Source organism: Prionailurus viverrinus, chromosome B1, assembly GCF_022837055.1.
Source record: "Prionailurus viverrinus isolate Anna chromosome B1, UM_Priviv_1.0, whole genome shotgun sequence".
In the NCBI taxonomy this organism is placed as follows: Eukaryota; Metazoa; Chordata; class Mammalia; order Carnivora; family Felidae; genus Prionailurus; species Prionailurus viverrinus.
Window position 1 is genome coordinate 122,082,863 of NC_062564.1, and position 15,786 is coordinate 122,098,648.

Genomic DNA, 15,786 nt, shown 5'->3' on the forward strand with positions numbered 1-15,786 from the left:
ACAAAAGAGACTGTTAGGAAGTGAGGACAGAGGTGAGGGAGGCTGTAGGCACTCCAAAATTTGTAGGTCATTTTAAGGGCTTTGTTTTACTGTCCATATTTTCAGAAAATCCCAGAAGGTTTGAGCAGAGGGGTGCCACAACCTGATTTACATTTTAGAAGAACCATAGCAGAAACTCTATGCTGTAAACAAACAGGGGGACCAGTTAGAATATTATTATAATAATTAAGATGAAAGATGACGGTGGCTGGGACCAGTGGCACAAAGTGGTCACACAGAGGGGTCCGATTTCAGGTACATTTTGAAAAGTAAATCTGATAGGAATTGCTGAGAGAGGTGAATATTGGCTGTGAGATAGGAAGGAAGAAAGAATAGCTCCAAGTTTTGGACTGAGTACCTCAAGAATGAAGTTGCCATTCAGAGTTGGAGAAGCCTTTGGAAGTATCAGGTTTAGTGGGGGTTAACAAGAATTCTATTTTGGACATGTTAGGCTCAAGAAGATTTTAGACACCAAGTGGAGGTGTGAATCAGGCAACTGGGTATATAACCTGGAGTTCAGAGGAAAGGTCTAAGCCAGAGATATAAATATGGGAGTGTCAGCACATCGATGGTATTTGAAGCCATGATACCAGACGAGATCACCCAGGGAGTGAAAATCAATAGGGAAGAGCACCATAAATTTGAAATATGAATCAATCCCTGAGCAAATTTTATCCCAATATGATTATTCTGAGGATCTTTAAAATTGTGGAAGGTTGGAGACTACTCTGTTTCTCAACGGAATTATATAAAACCCTTATTTAAGAGTGTTAAGGCATCATGACCAAGTTGATAAAGAAATACACGGATAGGAGAGAAATACCATCTCTTTGGACTTACGTTTCTTTATTCATTCAGGTTTCACATATTTAAAATATGCCAGAAATACCTCATCGAGTAAAGGTATCATCAAGTCACAGCCAGTGCTTACCTGTAGGTCTTTTGTAGGAAAATCTTTTGTCTGGGTTAAACCCAAAGTAGTTTCGCAATATTTTCTTCAGCAATCCCTTGGAGGCCACAGGAGGAGAGAATTCATCTGTATCCATCACAGACAGTGGCTATGCTCATAATATGTCCCCTCCTAAAATCCCCAAGACCCAAAAGCAGACAGTGCATAAGAATTTATGTACAACACCCCGAACCAATGCCTTCAATGGTATTGTCCAGAGGGGATCTGAACTGTGAGCCTGTTAATCTAACATTCTGATATGTATATGGAAAAGTCGCTCCTGAACAGATTGTTCCAATACATGTTTTGATAGCTGGTAATCACAATGTTCCATGCCATTCCTGTCCTGGTGCTTGCCCTAGTTTGCATTTAGGAGATAACAAGGCATGGATATTAAACGACTTGTCAAGAGTCAGACAGCAAGCCAGAAATTGGCTGTCCTGATTCTACTCCTGGATTTACCGCCTTGCCTTTTCACTGCAACAGGGGATAACTTCGAAACCACACACAAGCACCACCAAATATCAGTTTTACACACGCTAATAAAACTGGGAGCAGTTTTGAAGCCAGTTTTATTTTGAACCCTTGTTCCCAGTGGCCCTTTAGCCTTAAAATTTTTGAGTATTACTTTCCCAATGTTGAAAGATAATGGAGAAAGAGCACAGAAATAAACCCCAGCTGAAACTAAAAAAATTTAAAGTATATCAAGCAATATACAGCTACACAGAGTCATTTACTGGAGGGTTGTCAGGGCATACCATATGTTATTTTGTGGCCATTTAGAAATGATATAGAAATAATCATTTTTCTTCGGCCGGTCTAAGGGGTTTTAGCTTGTAAGAGTACAAAGAGCACTCCACTAGGCAGCTGAGGACTTCTGGGGCCCCTTGGGTATCTGCATCACCTGAGCCAAACTCCGCTTCCCCAGGAGTATAACAAGGCTTGAATCCCTGCTCTGTCAGCCCTACGAGCATCTGTGAAGATCAGGCCAGATATTGCATGTTGAAATGTAAGCACAAAAGCAATAACAATACAAATAAGAGTATAGTAGATGACATCGGATGCTTTGCGCGAGTTACTGCTGTAAGGGCATGTCCTTCATTCCTCCCGGCAGCCTCATGTTGCATGCAAGTATTACTTTACTTGCATTGATCTATTTCATACCTAACATGCGAGGGTGCTGGGAATGAATGACTCTTGATGCTGCTCTTACTTGGCCATCAAAACTGCATCGTGACCACATTTCTCAGTCATCTAGACACTGTTCAGTGATGAGCCAGTTCTAAAGGGGCCAGGGAGTGCATCAGCAGCCTCTAACCTACAAGTTGGTTGTGACTGAGGCAGACTCAGAACTGCACACAGGAGTTAAAGCTTATTGGTCACAGTGTAGTGAAGCTAGAAGCAGCTGGTATAGTGAGTTAGTTAGAAAATCAGTTTCAAAGCTGTGTTTGTATAGCAATCACGCCACATTTGTGCCCAATGAGGAATACGTGTACAATATATGCAACGTACACTTAATGAAAATAATGTACACACAGTGGGGAAGGTATATAGAATGCAAATTAAATGCAGCCAAATTTTCTTAAAAGCTTCTATTCACGCTCTACAAAAGAGAGAAAAACGGCAGTTGTCCACATCCAAGTAGCTATTTGGGAGGTAAAGGTTGATAGTGATTTTACAGAGATAGAATGCAACTTGACCCACCCTCTTAGCATGACTGTTGGGTTGGACTGTATTCAGGCAGGTGGTGTGCAGGGATAAGCCTCCCCATTTCCTTCTCTTCTCTTAGCTTCTCCTTTTCTAATCTTGTTTCTCTTCTTCCCTCTTTCCTCTCTTTTACTTTTATTTGCCTTTTCTTCTCTTTCTCTTCTCTCCTCTTCAACTAGTTCTCCCATCTCTTCTCTCACACTGCTAGCCTCTCTACATACTCCTCATTTCCCCTTCCTTATCTCCCTTCCTCCTCTTCTCTCCCTTGCTCCCCCTCCTCCCACCATTTCCTCACCTCCATCATGTTGTTTGGGCTTCTGTCTCAACTTACTAGACCAACCCCGTTTCCTACTGATCTGGGAGTCTTTCTTCCCACTCTACCTAGATTTTGCCAGAGTCTTCCCTGCTCCTACAGCCTGACTGGCTTCCTAACAGGAGAGCATTGTTTAACTGAGGCCACAATAAAATCCTCTGCCCAGGGTCTCTCACATTGCCCCACTCCACACAGCAGATTGAACTCCTAGATCCCAACATTGGCACGAACCATCCCTGACCTCCCCATATCTCTGGGACTTAGAGCACTGGCCAACCCCAAGGCCCCTGAGAGCCCAACCTCTGTAGACAGGTCAACTTCCCCCCCCCCCCCCACTATCTCTGACCTGATTCTGCCATTCCCAACCCCTGCCCTCTTGTGGTCTGTCACTGAGGTTCCCACATGTTCTAAATTTAGGCATTCCCAAGTTAAAACACTCACCTTGGAGAAGGTGATAATCCTATTGAGAAGACAGCACAGGTATGTAGAAACTGACAACACAAAGGAAAGATGAGAACAAGTTTGGGATTCTAGAAACCAAAAAGAGTACAAAGGAGAGGGGATTAATATAAGCTTAAAGATACTTCACAAAGGAGATAGAGCCTGAAATAAAATTTGGATTTGTAGGGTTTGGTTAAACAGAGAAGTTGGTGGAGAGCATGCCAGAAAGATATAATACAAAAGGGGGTATAAAGATCAGAACATGTATGGCATCTGGAGGGAACAGTTTATCTTATAATTTACATGTCTCTGACATCAGGATCTGCTGGGTACCCAAAAATGGGCCCATGAAGAGGGGAAGTCATACAGAAATGAGTGGACACAGACCACAGAGACAAGCCAAAGGAAACTCTCTCCTAGCAACCCCAACCTCCCTCTTCAAAGGTCCTGGCATACCATAACATTCATGAGGAAATGGTGAAGCTGGATCTTCTCTAATGTGGCCCCATTCTGCATTGTCTGATTTTAGGGGAGAGTCCATGGTAAAGACTCATAGCCAATGAGCAAGAGTCGTGATTCCAGAAAACATTTTCCAGGCTGATAAAGACCCCAGCTAGTGACTAGGAATCCAAGGAGCATTCAGTCATCCAGGGGACATTTACTGAAAGTCTAACAATATCTTAGAGTATTAGTCATACAAAGATGAATGCTTTGGCCCTTATCTTGAGGTATTTCACAGGCTAGTAGGGTGGGAATGGGATAGGACTGAAACAGAATCTTATTAGAAGTATATAGGGGCACCTGGGTGGCTCAGTCAGTTAAGCATCCAACCTCGGCGCAGGTTGATCTCACAGTTCATGAGTTCGAGCCCCACGTTGGGCTCTGTGCTGACAGCTCAAAGCCTGAAGCCTGCTTCCGATTCTGTGGCTCCTCTCTCTCTTCTTCTTTCCTACTTGCTCTCTCTTTCTCTCTCTCTCTCAAAAATAAATACACATTAAAACAATTCTTTAAAAAGAAATCTATATACAAACAGGAAATTACGGTAGGAGTGAAGGGGTAGCTGGACTGCTCTTGGATCCCTTGCTGCTTTGGATTCCTTGCCAGAATTCCCAGCAGCGGCCTAGTGGAAAAATACGATATTGTACCCAAATAATATATTCAGGTAACCGAAGATGAGAATGATGACCCTGTTGAAATACCATCAGAAGACCATGAGACATTGCTGCTTTCCATGGTCACAGCCCAGTTTCCAGGGGCATGTGGACCACGCTACAGCAATCCAGCGTCTCAGTGGATGAGAGGTGTCCAGCTGGTAGAAGGAATTCTGCATGCCCCGATCCTGGCTGGGGGAATCTGGTATATGTTGTCAACTATCCCAAAGATAACAAGAGAAAAATGGATGAGACAGATGCTTTATCAGCAGGGCAAGTGAAAAGAGCTGTCCAGAAAAGGTCTAACTTAATAATGTTGGGCGTCCCATGAAAAACAACTGAACAGGATCTAAAAGAATATTTTAGTGCCTTTGGAGAAGTTCTTATGGTTCAGGTCAAGAAAGACATTAAAACTAGCCATTCAAAGGGGTTTGGCTTTGTTCATTTTCCGGAATATAAAACCTAGGTAAAAATAATGCCACAGAGACACATGATGGATGGATGAAAGTGTCACTATAAACTTCCTCATTCTAAGTAAAGCCCACGGAAGGCTTTGAGAAGCAGGAAGGTGTCTGATGGGCATCGTGAGGGGACATGACTGCTGAGGAGCTGCGGCAGTTCTTCAGCCAGTACGGGGAGGTGGTTGGTGTCTTTAGTCCCAAACCGTTCAGGGCTTTTGCCTTTGCCACATTGGCAGATGATCAGGTGGCCCAGTCTCTTTGTGGAGGGGACTTGATCATTAAAGGACCCGGTGTCCACATAGCCGATGCTGAACTTAAGCACAACAGCAACGGACAGTTAAAAGTGGAAGATCTGGTGGCAATCCAGGGGGCTTTGGGAATCAGGGTGGATTTGGTAACAGGAGAGGGGGTGGAGCTGGTTTGGGAAACGATGAAGGTAGGAATATGGGTGCAAGGATGAACCCTGGCGCTTCTAGCATTAATCCAGCAGTGACGCTGCAGCCCCATCAGCACCATAGAGCTGCTAGGGTATGATGGGCACGTTCGTCCCCAGTTCAGGCCCATCGGGTGAGAACCAAATCCAGGGTAACATGCAGAGGGAGCCAAGTCAGGCCTTTGGTTCTGAAAATAACTCCTCTAAGCAATTCTCATTCAGGTGCAGCAATTGGCTGGGGCTCTGCATTACATGCAAAGTCAGGCAGAGGTTTCAGTGGACGCTTTGGCTCAAGTGTGGATTCTAAATCTTCTGGCTGAGGAATGTAGACAGTGGGGTTGGTATAGGCTGGCGGGAATTCAAATGTTTCCAAACATATGTTAAGCATAATGTAAAATACAGATGCACTAAGACTTCTCAAAATTGGTTTGTTCAGTGTGGAGTATATTCTGGAGTATTTTTTTTTTTTTTACCTTTTTCTGTAGAAAAAGAGGAAAAGCTAAAGGACTTTTAGAAGTGTTGTTACAAAAGGTAGAAATATTGAATGTTTACAAGTGAATTGCTATTTGCCCGATTGGTAAGAACCAACACGCTGTAATTGATATCAAAAGGTTTCTCCTCTAGGGGCCCCTGGGTGGCTCAGTCAGTTAAGTGTCTGACTCTGGCTCATGATCTCCTGGTTTGTGAGTTCGAGCCCTGTGTCTGACTCTGTGCTGACAGCTCAGAGCCTAGAGCCTGCTTAGGATTCTGTGTCTCCCTCTCCCTCTGCCTGCCTCGCTCTCTCTCTCTCTCTCTCAAAAAAATAAAATATTAAGAAAAAACTTTTTTTAATTTGTTTTAAAAAAAAGGTTTCTCCTATAATATTTTATCCCTGTGCTTGTTAAGTGAATTCTTCGCATGTTCAAAATGGAAACCATGGATTAGAACTACATGATTTTCAAAAATAAATAAATAAATAATAAATAAATAAGAACTACATTATTTTCTCCTTGCTTTACTTTGAACCCCACCATATAGACTTTTTCCTTAAGAAAATCTTTTCTGGCGATCACGCTGTCACCGTGTTTAGTTCTTTTGTTTTTTTCACACTTGTCTCCCTTCATATGCAAAAGTACGATATGAAGCCTTCATTTAATCTTTGCAGTTCATCGCATTTCAAATGTTTGCGGAGGAAGCACTTCATTGCAAATAGTGCTGTAAATACTCTGCCACGGGAATATCTCTGTCTACTTGCTTTCTGAATCAAGAATCTGTCACTGCCCTGCACAGGCTGTGTCTTTGACAGCGGGCGTCCCATTTTTATCTGCTACTCTTTTCTTTTTTTTTTAATTTTTTTTTTCAACGTTTATTTATTTTTGGGACACAGAGAGACAGAGCTTGAATGGGGGAAGGGCAGAGAGAGAGGGAGACACAGAATCGGAAACAGGCTCCAGGCTCTGAGCCATCAGCCCAGAGCCCGATGCGGGGCTCGAACTCACGGACCGCAAGATCATGACCTGGCTGAAGTCGGACGCTTAACCCACTGCGCCACCCAGGCGCCCCAATCCGCTACTCTTTATTTCACGAAGTTGCATCAATGCTATGAACACAGGGCTGTGCTATGGAACCAGAAGGCTGTAGGAAATTCTGAAACTTTGTGTGGGATTGATGGCGGTGCCAAGGCTTCAAAGGCCAGTATGAGCAAGAACAGGAGAGAGCCATGCAGCCCATGCATAACGGATATTTTTCAACTTGGTGAGATATTCTCTCTCCATCCTATGGCTTTGGTGACAGAGTGTGCAGATGGCAATGATAGCAAATAACGTACGAATGTTTTTTGCATTCAAAGGACGTCCGCGTCTGTTGGAGACCTTCAGTGAGTTTTGTTCTTAGATACCCCGTGTTGGTTGAATGTCTTAAGTGAAATGATACTGGTATCTCCCCCACCCCTTTGTCAACTGCTGTGAAGGCTGAGCGGTAGGGGGTCTTTTCTGTTACTGATCTGTAAGTGCGGTCACGGAAACTGAAGCTGGTGGGCTGAGAACTTGAACTGAGCTTGTGGTGTGCTTTGCAGGAGTACTTGTTAGTAGAGTTCACCAGGGAGCTTAGGGGTGTCACAAAGAAGGGTTGAAGTCCTAACGTCTGCTAGCGACCCATAAGAATGCTGTTGGATGCAGTTCTGTGTTCTGTGCTCGCATGCTTTTTATAAGAATTGTTAATGTTGGGGATGCCTGGGTGGCTCAATCGGTTAAGTGTCTCTCAATTTTGGCTCAGGTCACGGTCTTGTGGTTCGCGAGTTCGAGCTCCACATCAGGCTCTGCACTGACAGTGCGGAGTCTGCTTAGGATTCTCTCTCTCTCTCCTCTCTCTGCCCCTACCCTGCTCTTATGCTCTCTCACTCTCTCTCTAAATTAATTAATTAATTAATTAATTACAAAAGAGTTGTTCATGTTGGAAGTTCTTACATAAAGCTGATTTAAATAACTAAAAAAACAAGAAATTATCATTCAGTTTACCTTGGAAGAAGAAAAGAAGAAAATTTACCTAGGCTATGGACTGAGGAAGTGATTCTAGAAGAATTGACATCTGACTTGGATCTTCAAAGATGCGGAAGTTTGATTGACTAAGACATTGTAGGCAAAAGCACAATATCAGCAAAGTCCTAAAGACAAGAAAAATGTATAAACAAGAAGCTGTATGTTGCTAGGATGCACTTATAGGCAGAAAATTGAGAAAGATTATCAGGGCAAATCAGAAACAGAAGAAGAAAGAACCAAAGACCAGGGAGAAGAGATTGGCTGGAAAGGGATGGGTTCTAAGTTGGCTCGAGTGCAACAGGAAAATACAGGGCAGATTCTCAAGGGGCATGAAAAGACAGATGTTTGTGAACACCTGGGCACTCAAGGGCTCACACCAGGCAGTTAATACTTAGAGAAATGGAATAATTCCTATTCCAGAAGAATGATGTTCCATATATACATGCCAAACTTCATACTTACAGATGGAGAGCCAGAGGAGTGCAGGGATCACAGCTTTTCAATACTACCTGCCCATCTGCTGAATTGGGGCCTGCAGAACTAACAATGTATATATTTTATATATTTATTTATATAAAAATAGTCACTACCCGAAAAATACGATTGGAGGTATAGGTGATGCCCTGATTTTGAAAAATCTTGGCCAGAATAAGAAGCTTTTATTTTTCTACAGACAAATGCCACTGACATCTCAACAAAATCCTGGACAAGGAGCCTCAGACTGAAGCTTCTACTAACAACTCTAGTCCAAGAAATGTAGTTTAGACATGTCTTATTTCCTTAGGCCAAATGCACATAAAGCTGAATTTCTAAGTAAAAATTAAATAGAGGGATAGTATGTTTTATTAGCATTTTCACTATATAATCTCTTTGCCTTGCAACCTCTATCACCACTTTCCCCTGCTTGATTTGCAAGCATCCAGCTTAGGTATCATTTTTCAGCAACAGAGCCATAGCATGAAGTAAGGTACCCTGTGCTCAGGTACCTTTTCCACTTAGTAGACATGAAAACTACCTCTTCTATCTTAAAGTTCAGAGTTATTTTAAATTAAAAGGAATAAAAATCCAGAATGCCTTGAATTCCTCAGTAGAAATATGCTACATGGGTGTGAAGCCCCTAAATTGTATGTGTCTCCTCTTCTGTAGCCTAACAGCTGGCACAGAAATGGAAAAGGATTGACTTAGATCCAAATTAGGGTTGCTATGGACAGTAGGCTGGTCATCTGAGTGGAGATTTACAAAATTCTTGTTTGAAGGGTAAGAATACAGAACTGTCACCGTTAATGCAGATATAACCATAATAATAAAAAGCAGCCACCATGCACGTTTTGTTGGACTCCTGCACGAATGCTGACTGAAAATCAGGTGATGCTACAAAGCCTCCTAAGACTTGGAACGTGGGCAGGAACCAGTTACTAGCTCACAGGATTGTTACAACACATGCAAATATAACATAAGTACTTTTATTATTTTCCTACTTACGTAAATAATTCTGTGTTTAGAAGCTTCATCTTGGCAAGATGAAGCCAGAATGCAATCTACAAGAGAGCAAGAATGCAATCTACAAGAGAGCAAGAATGCAATCTACGGGAGAGCAAGAATCAAATGCAGGATGTTCACCATAACATCCTACTTTCCGGTTTCAGTGATGTCTGGGTATCCTGTAATATCATCACATCCTCATTCAAGAATGAATAAAAAAGGGGTGTCTGGGTGGCTCAGTAGGTTAAGCGACCAACTCTCGATTTCAGCTCAGGTCGTGATCTCACGGTTGGTGGGACCGAGACCTGCATGGTTGGTGGGAGTGAGCCCTGTGTTGGACTCTGCACAGTGTGGAGCCTGCTTAGGATTCTCTCTCTCCCTTTCTCTCTGCCCCTCCCCAACTTGAGGGTGCAGGCATGTTCCCATGCTCTCTTTCTCTCAAATCAAATGAACATTTTTTTAAAAAGGATGAATAAACAAAATCATTGATTTGAAATATATGTAATAAATCCTATTGTTAGACACTATCCTGCCTGGGCCTTGATAATGCCTGGAACACAACAGGCACCAGAACAGCTCTCATGGTTTGTCTTAAACTCCATGAGACCAGGGATCATTGTTTGCTTGCAACACTTAGCACGGCTCCCTGAATATGATAAATACTCACTACCTCCCCTACCAACTCAGGCAAACTTAGTGGACCTCTGAAAGATTAATGCAGGGTAGTTTGATCGAAATAACAACAAAATAAGATACTGATTTAAATTTTAACCCTGGATCCATGAATCCAGGCATGCATTAAGACTTTCTAGACCTCATTTTTTCTCATCAGCTCAGGACATAACCTCTAAACTCCCCCTCTTCCCATGGCCTCTTGAAATGCCCCTATTAATCAGAATTTGTTTAGGTCTCTAGGCAGAGAAAGACAGAGGCAGAAATATGATATATGTGTATATATGTATATTCCATGTACGTACATGTGTGTATATATCATACTGTAGACCCTATGTTTCAGAAAAATGGTTAGCATCAGTAGAAATGTATGCCCTTCAACCAAAATCAATTTTCCTCTCCTGACATCTATATACCAGTCCTGGCAAAAGATTTTCATTGGCCTTCCTTCAGTCATGACTCCACTCTTCAGAGGCATCAAGTAGCCTGGGATATAAGAGTAGGTCACATTTTCATCACTGTGGCAGGAAGGGAGCTGGGGGTGCTGGCACCTGGATGCCAAGTGAGTTGATTGAAAATATGTCCAGAACCACATGGGGAGTAGGGCAATTTCCTGAAAGAACAGATGCAGAGCAAACAAAAATAACATATGGCTCCTGCCATTGCTTTATAATCCCCTTTTTATGTTAATGAAGTTTTACTATTTAAAGTTTGTTCACATTCATTTTTTCATGATTATTTGATTCAACTTCATCTTTCAGTTGAATGGGAGCTCTGGCTAAACGTACAAGGTCTCAGGTAGCTAGAAAAGAAGTATTGCCAATCATCTCAGTTACGGGATCTGAAGCAATAGTCGTGCTCTCTAAAACAAGTGTTATAATATAAATGGTAATGTGGAACAGTGGAAAGAACATCGGCATTGAAATTAGGCTTTGTCTCTTATTAGCTGATGACCTTGAGCAACTTACTTAATGTCTCTGACCTTGTTTCCACATCTATAAATTATAGTAATACCCATTTCGTAGGATTTTCTCAGCTTGTGAAGGCATAGGATGTAAGGTACCAGAATTTTCCAAGTCTGGGCCATATTTCCATCATGGTGGCAAGAAGGGAACTGGTAATATATACATCACACATACACACACACACACACACACACACACACATATGAGAGAGAGAGAAAAAAAAATCGCTCACACATTTATGGAGGCTGAGAAGTCCTATGATCTGCTCTACAAGCTGAAGGTCCAGGAAAGTCAGTGATACAGTTTCAGTTCAAGTCCAAAGGCCTGAGAAGAGGAGAACCAATGATGTAAGTTCCAGTCTGAAGATAGAAAATGAATATGCATGCTCAAGCAGTCAGGCAGAGAGTAAATTCTCCCTTCCTCTATCTTTTTGTTCTATTCAGGCCTTCAGTGGCTTGGATGATGCCCACCCATGTTATGAAGACCAATCTGCTTTCTCTGTCTACAGATTCAAATGCTAATCCCAAATGAACAACACAGGAAACAACAGGTGTTGGTAAGGATGTGGAGAAAAAGGAACTCTCTTACACTGTTGGTGGAAATACAAACTGGTATAGCCATAGTAAGAAGGTTCCTCAAAAAATTAAAAATAGAACTACCCTATGACCCAGCAATTACACTACTAGGTATTTGCACAAAAGATACAAAAATACTGATTTAAGGGGGCAGATGCACCCCAATGTTTATAGTGGCATTACAAACAATAGCCAAATTATGGAAAGAGCCCAAATGTCCATTGACTGATGAATGAATAATGAAGAACTGGTATATATATATATATATATATACACACACACACACACACACACACACACACACACACACAATGAATATTACTCAGCCCTCAAAAAGAATGAAATCTTGCCATTTGCAACAATGTGAATGGAGCTAGGGTGTATTATGCTAAGTGAAACAAGTCGGTCAGAGAAAGACAAATGATATCACTCATCTGTGTAATTTAAGAAACAAAACAGGTGAACATAGGGGAAGGAAAGAAAAAAAAGAGAAAGGGTGGCAAACCATAGAGACTTTCTTAACTAAAGTAAACAAATCAAGGGTTGCTGGAAGGGAGGTGAATGGAGGGGAAGGGCTAAATGGATGACGGGTATTAAGGAGGGCACTTGTGATGAGCACTTGGTGTTGTATGTAAGTGATGAATCACTAAATTCTACCCTTGAAACTGATGTTACACTATATGTTAACTAACTAGAATTTAAATAAAACCTTGGAAAAGAAAACAAAAAAAAAAAACACTAATCTCATCCAGAAACACTCTCACAGACATACACAGAAAATAATGGTTACCTGAGTATCTGGGGATTCCGTGCCCAGTATTAACACATAAAATTAACCATCACATCCACCCACTAATGGCTTCTCGGTCCATGTTGAAAAGTTCAACTGGAAGGGTTTATAGGAAAAAGTGGGTAGAGCCACCCTTGGCATATGTGACCTCCCAAGCAGTTTTGAAAAGCAATCAAATGGAATTTGTGATGAGGTTAAGACAAAGCCAGGTGGCCATATATGTCTAGAAAATGTAGCCTCAAAATTGAGACATGGCTCGAGAACCAGGAGCATTTCAGAAGATTCTGGGTAAAGGTAACAGAATAATAGAACCAATGTCATATAAAAAATGTTCATCAAATGTTGGCCTTCTCAGAACATCTCATTTAAAACAGACCTCTTAGTTTGTTTTTCACTTTTTCCCCAGGACCTGGAACAATGTTGGGCCCGTAATGGACCCTCAGTAAATACATGTTAAATGAAAGGAAGAAAGAAAAGCACAGAGGAAGGAGGGAGAGAGAAGGAGAGAAATGTTCATGATTCAAATCAGAAAACCAGTAGAGAAGCAAACTGAGTTATATAATGGAGAATTCAACTGAAGCATTGTTCAGCTAAAAACAAACAAACAAATCTAATAAATCACTAACTCACTTTGCTGACAGTTAATTTTTAAGGCTAGGGATATGATGAAAGGCTGGTTTTAGGTATGAAGGAAACCATTAGCAGGTATCGTTTAAAGACAAATTTATTAAAGTGATAGTTAAATTGCATAATTGTACCTAGTGAATTCTTACTTCAAGTCCAAAAGAAAAACAAATGTATGGTACCCTGAGGCTAAAGAACTGAAATCTCCCTCATCTCTTAATAGAAAATCATCCTCAAACCATTTGCTTGGTGCCTCCTGTGGGCTAGATGGTGTTTGGCTCTAATCTTGGGAAGTAATTATTACTGCCCTCACCCTATAGGAGAAACGTTAAGGTAAAATGACTTATCCAATGTCGCTGAGCTAAGGGGTAGCATGAGGTTAAAGTCCAAAGCTACCTAATTTAAGGCCTAGACATCTTCCTTTATGAAATACAGCAGATATGCTGCCTCTGTGGGATAGAAGAGTGTTCTCTCAAACCTCTAAACATTAAGAGCCTAAAAACTCTATCAGGGCCTTATACACAGTATTGTTGAAAAGTTGCTTTCAAAATAAAGTGCTTTTATTTTAATCCTATTTGCCAATAGACTTTTATTATAACACTGAGCACACATTTCCATAGAAAAGCGAGGCCTAGGGCATAATAAAAACATTCTTACTCAAACAGAACTCTTTAAAAAATCATGTTCCAGATAAAGTTAATGTGTAATGATAAAATATTCATGTAAACCGAGTCACCCAACTCAAACAAAGCACAGAAATCGCATTTATGTCTGACAGTGGTTCCGTGGGCTAAAAAAGAAAACAAAGGCCAGAAGCTCACTGCCTTCAAAGTTATTCTTCTATGAAATTCTCTTTCTGATAATGCCACATATAGCTCTCAGTGGCTGATACAGCTTTGTTTTTTTTTTTTTCAACGTTTTTTATTTATTTTTGGGACAGAGAGAGACAGAGCATGAACGGGGGAGGGGCAGAGAGAGAGGGAGACACAGAATCGGAAACAGGCTCCAGGCTCTGAGCCATCAGCCCAGAGCCTGACGCGGGGCTCGAACTCACAGACCGCGAGATGGTGACCCGGCTGATGACCCGGCTGAAGTCGGACGCTTAACCGACTGCGCCACCCAGGCGCCCATGATACAGCTTTGTTTTAAAGCACCTATAGAAGCTGCTGGTTTCTAGAAATAAATGTGGGGAACTGGGCTGCAGGGGGGAATAAACCAGAAAAAAATTCAGAGGCTAAATTTCAAAATAAGTTGAAAGAGGATGAATGAGGAAATTGATTTCTAGAAACACACAGCCAAGAGCATCTGAAATGTGAGTCCTAGCAGTCTTCAGGCAGCATGCCAGGCTTGCTCTTTATTTTATAAATTCAAAGAATTGTTGCATTTTAATGCCCAGAGGCAAGTGGAATCTTCCACTCCTTATTTCTGATGCAGAATAGAGGTCTGGAAAGGCCTAGCAATTTGTGCAGTGTAACACAGCTAGTTTGGAGAGTCTTTTGAACCATTCTATTCGGGTAAGTATCTCTTGATAAGATTTACTTTTTCAAACTAAAAACTGTATCTCAACTAGCCTTAACACAGTAGGCAACATTAACACATTAGCCTAAATTCTTGATGGTTACCTTTTTTTTTTTAATTTTTTTAATGTTTTATTTTATTTTTGAAAGAGAGAGAGACAGAGAGACAGAGCACAAGTGGGGGAGGGGCAGAGAGAGAGGGAGACACAGAATCCGAAGCAGGCTCCAGGCTCCTAGCTGTCAGCACAGAGCCCGATGCGGGGCTCAAACCCACCAACTGTGAGATCACAACCTAAGCCGAAGTCGGGTGCTTAACCAACTGAGCCACTCCGATGCCCCTTAATGGTTACCTTTTTGTCAAACTGTTAAAACAAAATGTTATCTGATAAAAACAATTTTTTTTTTCGAAAAAATTTGAACTCTTTGGAACAAAGATGTTTGGTAAATCTATAGATAACGTAAAGAATGTAAAGTTAGGCAGTCAAGCTTGTATCAGCAAGATTCAACAGCAGGATTTAGAGTAACCAACAGTATATCGCGATAGGATGGACGAGACAGTGTAGGAGAAGTCAGAACAGCTAGGATAATATTAGCAAAATCCTTCTTTAACAGAAGCATGCCAATTGGCCCAGGATATGCAGGGACCAATGTGGAGTGGAAAACAAGAAGAGATCAAAGTGCCATGGAAAATAGGAGCGAATGAGGAGTGAGAGATGAATCCATGCAACATAACACATTTCCCTGCTTTGGCAGCTTCGCAGGACCTACAGAAGACGGTCTGTCAATGGTCATGGACGGCGAGGGTTTCAGAAATAAAACACTTAGCAGCTCTGCTACATTTTTTTTTAATTTAAAAACCACTCTGACGATCCTCTTGGGGATGTGAGTCTCCAAGAGTTAAGAGAGCACAGAGCTGAGGTTTCTGCTTCATATCTCCTTCCCTTTGCTGTGTTTCCTACACTGACCAGACACGCAAAGCCAAGAGATCATCAAGTAAACCAATATGCTCTGCACTATGTTCCTTAAATTTCGAAAGTTTTTTAGCATACCATTGGCAGCACTTTTTATTATTATTTTAATTGTTTGCAATTTCATGTTGGACTTTAACATAGGCCATTTTCCATCCGTGTTGCCAGCAATAGAACTTGGTC

At 41.6% G+C, this 15,786-nt stretch overlaps 1 pseudogene; it reads left to right on the forward strand.

Annotated features, from left to right (window-relative positions):
- The first annotated feature begins 4,605 nt into the window (after positions 1-4,605).
- Positions 4,606-5,823, forward strand: LOC125164828 (TAR DNA-binding protein 43-like; annotated as a pseudogene).
- The last annotated feature ends 9,963 nt before the right edge of the window (positions 5,824-15,786 follow it).